This window comes from Bidens hawaiensis, unplaced genomic scaffold (assembly GCF_021521415.1).
Source record: "Bidens hawaiensis isolate Kalapana, Puna unplaced genomic scaffold, B.hawaiensis_p1.1 tig00043879_1, whole genome shotgun sequence".
NCBI classification, from domain to species: domain Eukaryota; kingdom Viridiplantae; phylum Streptophyta; class Magnoliopsida; order Asterales; family Asteraceae; genus Bidens; species Bidens hawaiensis.
This window is the reverse complement of record NW_027497781.1, coordinates 46,104-53,014: the sequence shown is the minus strand read 5'-3', so window position 1 is coordinate 53,014 and position 6,911 is coordinate 46,104.

Genomic DNA, 6,911 nt, shown 5'->3' with positions numbered 1-6,911 from the left:
AAGATTTCAAGACTACACAAACCTATGCAGTGCGTATCATTATAACTAATGGGTCTTCGCGGTTATAGTCTAGTATGCATGCAGCTTCTAGTTCGCTATAACCAATGGCTCTGATACCAATCTGTCACACCCTCAAAATCCACTAACGGAGTTTTACCGTCAGAGGGTGTGAACTGGCAGGATCGGAATCATTAGTTATAATCAAACCAAAGAAAAACGTTTAAATGTAAATAAGTGCGGAAGCGTAAAACCTTAATTCAAAAGTTGCGTCACGCAGGACGACTTAAAACCAAATGTAACGGTTAAAAATTAAGTTTGCAGAATAAAGATGGTTTCAATTAATGCATGCTCCTAAACCGCGCGCCCGCCTCGGCTACCTGAGAATAACATACTAAAAGTGTCAACACAAGGTTGGTGAGTTCACAAGTTAAATAAGATAAATCGTTTAGCGTTTTGCGTAACCTCGTTACGACGATTCAGTGTTTTGCGTAACCACGTTACGACGTTTAAGTGTTGCGTAACCTCGTTACGACGTTTAAGTGTTGCGTAACCCCGTTACGACGTTTAAGTGTTGTGTAACCACGTTACAACGTTTAAGTGTTTTGCATTACCAGATAGTGTTATGTCAAATTATATATCGATAGGTAGCTAAACTATACAACAAGTATCGCTAAGTGGTTCGCGACCGAAGCTGACTGTTTATCAAGTGCCCGTCACCAGGTCAATCCAGACCATGGTAAGTGTTAGCCAAAATTACACCCACTCAACCTCCAGTTGAGCTTAACGTCGGGCGGGGTTTGTCAAACCCAGTAGTACTACTCAACAGTGACTCGCTATTCCAAATATTAACCGGTCCGATGTGTGGGACTTCAAATGTTACGTTTGCCGCTTAGCCTTTACAAGTGATATATAATTTATAACAAAATCTTAAATATGCGTTTATCTCAGAAAATATGTTTATCGGAGTATGTTATCTCCCCCAAGTGAAAAACGTTTGAAAACAGTTCAAAGAGCGGGGTAAGTGAAACTCACTGTTTGCGAAGAATATCCCGATCTAGATCACCAAGTGATGTGCGTCGTAGAAACTCTCTAGCGTTCTAAATAACAAAGAGATTTTCTAAGTATCGGTACGTTTAACGAGTCTCTAGACTCGGCACATAATACCTATGCACGTAACAGATTTCGTGTTTCGTTTGTGAATTGTGTGTGACTTAAACAAGTACAATTGTGATACGATACATGAGTGAGCAATTACTTTCGTGTCACGTACTAATAACATACTTTACTAGCAGTTATTCCCGTAAGGGCATTTTGGTCAACAAACAAAGATTAACTAACCATTATTCCCCATAAGTGCAATTTGGTCAATTCATGGTAATCAACTAACAACTATTCCCCGCAAGGGTATTTTGGTCAAAATACAACAATTATACAAAAACTATCATATTTCATGCATTCCTACACAACTCAGCAGCTAGTTTCGTTATGACAGAATTTCTACTTGAAAGATTGCACTAGTTCACCAATCATAACGTCTCAATTAATTCACCAAAAATCACCACAGAAGCATACATATCTTAGGTTTCCAGAACATATTTTATCTTATTTTTATTCCACATATTTTTCTTATAATGACCAAAACATTACAGCAAACTCATATCAGTCAGATTCATGTGCAACAGAATGTTATTTGCAATTCCCATTAAACGAAAAATCCAATAAATACAAGACCACTTGGGTTTGGTTCCTAACTCAATGAGTCAACTTCCAGAAGTGGAACCAACCCAATTGGTCTCGTAGTTCATGAGATATAACATTTACAACATAACCTAACAGCAGGTCTAACAGCTCAGCTTTGCATCACGTTTTTGTAAAATCATAAAAGTATACTTCCACTTATCCAAAAATTACGAATTTATACTTTATAGAAACTAGACTCAACCTAGTTTACTGAAGTACCCACAATCTCAATCAATTTTCACGTTTACACTTCGTTACAGTCACTTAAACATCGTATATACATTATGTCCAGAATCTGTTCACATCAAAACTCAACATAATAACAATCTATGAACTATCATGCATCCATATAACCCTCTAGACACTATAACTACTATCCATGCATATCAATTACACCATACATACAAGATTAGGGTTTGTGTTTTAACTCAAATCAAAGACAACAATGAATCATGCAACAACATCAATCTAGTTAGCAATTCATTATCCAAATAACAACAATCATATTACTCATATACATGGACAAAATCGGCTGCCTTAGGGTTTATACTTAACCCATTAAACATCAAAATTAAACAACAAAGAGGTAAGAGGTGATCAAGTATACCTTCCTAGCACCTAGTTCTTGGATTAAACACTTGATTAAGGCTTGAATGTGTGTATGGAAGTGACGGCAGCCAAGGGTGGGGTGGGAGCTTGTTCCGATCGGGTTTTTGAAGAAAGAATAATAATAGGTTAGGGTTTAGTTAAGGATATATTTATAATAATACAAGTTACACTCTAGTCCCTAATCTTTCAAGTGTTACATCTCTAGCCTAAACTAGTTGGTTCTTGTTTAACATTCCACATAACAATCAAGTAACACACATATATCTAACACATAATACTCACATAATTAGTGTTTTGACGTTTGTCGTTTATTTATCAATCGTTCGCGTCAACTCGTTTGCGTTTCGGTGCAAATCCCGAAAGACTACACATGTAGTAAGTGTTAAGCGTCATTTAAACCCTAGTTTAAATGTAATGAAGTATGCGTTATAGATTCAACGATCTTATTGTTTGAATTGACGGAGTTGAGTTAACGGGGTTAACCTGAAATTGACGATTGTCACATTTCCGCAATAGCTGCATTGACGGCGTTAGTAACAAGGGTCGCAAGAGGAGGGTCGTTTCCAGCATCATTCTCGTTTTGGCGATTCACACGTCTTCTAGGAGGCATCTGGAAGTAAGGTAGCGTATGAGCTGAAAGATAAAGATTTACGGAATACGCGGAGAACGAAAAGAGGAATCCTAACCCGACGTCTACCCATTAATTCACATGATTAATTATTTATTGTATAAGTTTTCTACAGGAAAGAGCCTGAGCTCTGATACCATAACTGTAACACCCCAACCCGGAACAGGCTAACGTGTTACTATTACAGATATCAAATCAACGCCACAATCCAAATACAACAAAAATTAATGCAACCTACGTCATATTATTAAACAAAATGAATTAACTTTAAGAAGCTTGAACTTCATTTTTTTTATCTCTCATCACTAAATTCCCAGAATCCCGGATTACCTGAAAACAAAATAAGAAAAACAAAACAAGAAAACACGGCTGAGCCAAAAATTGCCCATTAACGGAAAGAACAATAGTATAGGTAAGGACAGACGTAAGAGAATAAATATACGAACTTCAATTCAAACTCGAAACCAACCCTTTATACCTAAACACATACTTAATAAAATTCGGATGTATGATCCGACACTTGGCCAGAACATGGTCAAACGCATGCGGAAATATATCAGAACTATAACAAAAACACCCAGAGCCAGAAACATATAACTTGTAACATATAATGTGTGACGTGTAACATTTAACTGAACTATAATTAAATGCGAAACATAATCCGATACACGATCGGGACGTAATCTGAATATACTCAAATTTAACCAAATGCGTATACACATATCAAAACGGACCAGAAATATAGCGAAACAAAATATAATTACTAAAATACACGACGATGATGTTAAAATAAATAGGTCGTGTAATACGGAAGCACCCAGAGCCTAAACAGAGGGGTACACAGCTAGCTAGTCCATGCACCAAAGAGACGGTGTGGGTGGCGTGCACACATTGTTCCATCTCAAACAGAAGTCAGGAGTCAGGAGTCAGGAGTCAGAGCTAAGATCGATCTATACGCCTCTAAGTGGCCAAGGTACTACATGAGTACTTTCAGAGACGCCGTGAACTTTGATTACGCACTGTCACGATAAGTGCCATGTCAGGAGTCAGGAGTCAGGAGTCGGAGCTAAGATCTATCTATACGCCTCTAAGTGGCCCTAATACTTCAAAAGTACTAGTTAGAGACGCCGTGAACTTTGATTACGCACTGTCACGATAAGTGCCATGTCGTTGACGCCCCAACGACAAGTCAGAAAATGCTCGGGTAACAGAGTACTGAAACTAGTAACATATAACTAAAATATATTATATAAAATAACTGAACTCAAAATATGACCGACGCGTAACGAAAATCCGTGCTACAAAGTAACGGAATAGATTCAATACTATTAGTAAACGAGAACAAAAGCCGCACTACGAAGTAACGGAATATAATTAATACTATTAGAGAAAGAAACCAGAAACCGTACTACGAAGTAACAAGAAACAGAATCCGTACTACAAAGTAACGGAATAGATTCAATACTATAAGTAACCGAAAACAGAAACCGTAATGAAGTAACGGAATATAATTAATACTAAGAGGAAACAAAGACGGAAACCGTACAACAAACTAACGGACTATAATTAATACTAAAAATAGCAAAAACAGGAAACCGTACCTTAACTTAGCAAGCAAAGCAAAACCGAACGAGTCGTCCTTAATACGTACTAGATCCTACATTTTAAATATACTTTTGAATTAAATTATAGAACTTAACGTTGTTGTTTTAACAACCTTTCCGGCGACGGTGGTTTTATTAATCATCTTACTTAACGTAGTCGATAATACTATTATCCGAACCATCTTATATGAGTATTATTCTTTTGTTTATTATGGTACTAGTAACTTTTACTAAAGACACAAATAAAGGATGCATGGAGTGTCACCCAGAACCCGATTGAATAATATTACAAAAAGAATTTCGATAACCTAATAATAAAGAGTTCTTGTACCATATAAACATGTACGTGTATTCTTATCACCACCCTTTTAACAGTAAGGTTAAGTTAACATGATAAAAGTGGGTATTAATTAGCAGAAAACAAAATATGTAAGGTGACAAAATCAGCAAGATGTCTTATGTTTTTTTTAACAAAACCGAATTTAAATCACATTCTAGTCGCCGGAAACAAACCAGAATTCGAGGACTAAAACGATCAACATGAACAGGAACTGTTACCTCAAAATTCGAACAGCAGATAATGAGGAAGCAGCGGTGGTTCACCTTCGTAGTCACGTGACGATAACTGTCTCCACTAAAACAGAGAGGTCAATGGTTGTCTTCGGCAGCAGCGGTGGCGGCGGTGGTTGGCGATAACAATAGTCGGCGATAGTTGAAAAGAACCGAACCAACGGTGAGATAGCAGCAGCTGTGGTTAACTACAGCGGTGACAGAAAGCGGCGAGGAGGGTGGCGAAGGTCGCCGTTTTCCGGCGACGAGTTGCAGGTCGGCGGTAAGGGTGTATACGGCAGAGAGATCCAGAGATTTAAGGTTTTGTTATCTTGGAGTCTTATCGCGTTTGTGTATATATATATTAAACGAGTTATAAGCGTGATCAAATTCCTAAATAAGTTAGTTGTTTGTTGCTCAAGTTTTCGCTGGAATGTTACAAGATGTAAACTTGCTCAAACTCAAATTCTTAAATTTCATATTTTATTCAAAACACTCATCCGTTGATGTTATTATTATTATTATTAATTATACCATTTACAGTTTAAAATAATATTTATATTAAAATTATGGTTATTCGTTTGTTATCTAATACAAAAGTTTGGGTTATTATATATATATATATATGGCGTTTAACCAAAGTTCGGAAAATGATCGGTAAATAATTCGGTTCTATAAGAATATTAACTAGTTATTGTACTTAAAATAGTTGTAATTTAGTTTAAATAATTAAATACATTAATAAATTTGATTATATGGTCTAATACCAAAAAGAACACAAAAACCGGTGTTGGGGGTGGCTCGAACCCGCGCCCCCAGCCTTTACAAGACTTAACACACACACCCTAGGGGGTTAGTTGATTCAAATCTGAAACGAGATCAATAAACCCACACAGACGCGAATCAATAATATTCTTATGAGCCCTAGATTAACAATCGATCAATCCGTTTGTTAATTGATCAACTGAATATAGGGTTATTAACAAGTGAATCCAGACGATCATAACCATGGTATTAATTACCTGCAGAGACGAATCGATGAAGTCCTAAATGATATCGGCAGCGACGGCTTAAGCACGATCAAGAACATTATCAAAACAACAATCCTAACTTAATTGATTATGGGGGTTTGATATAAGGTGATATAACGATGGTGCAGGAGGATTTAATTGAGTTATAATGATCTGTAAATATGATTTCTAGAACTAGGGCATGTCGGTTAGTTAAATAAGTCAATTCCTATATGATTTGATCGGTGTAACCATAATTAGTGATGTTGGCAGGCCGTAATTGGAATGGTTACAAGATCCATGATTTGATTTCCAATTGTACGACGAGAATTGAGGTCCAAGTTATTCAATTGGATATACGGGTTCATAAATCGGGCACGGGTTTGTAACTGGGTAAACGGGTATGGGTTGGGTTTTCTGGGTAAATGGGTTAGAAGTATAATAATATAATATATATTGCAAATGGGTCCCTAAACTATGGAGTTGGATACATAATAGGGTTAAAGTGTAGTTTAGGGTAGGAAATGTATATAGTTCAAAGTTGTTTTATATATAATAAATAAACATAATAAATAATTAAAATAAAATAATCATTACTAGATAATCGCGATATTTTTATTGATTAATTTTCCCGAACGTAAAACGGTTCGGGTAATATAAATTGGAAAAAAAACCGAGTTGTTACAATAAAGAGGCGTTACAATACGAATTAAGAAAGACAAAATAAATTAAGATAGATAAAGGGAACGAAAAAGGTCTTCACGGTCGTTG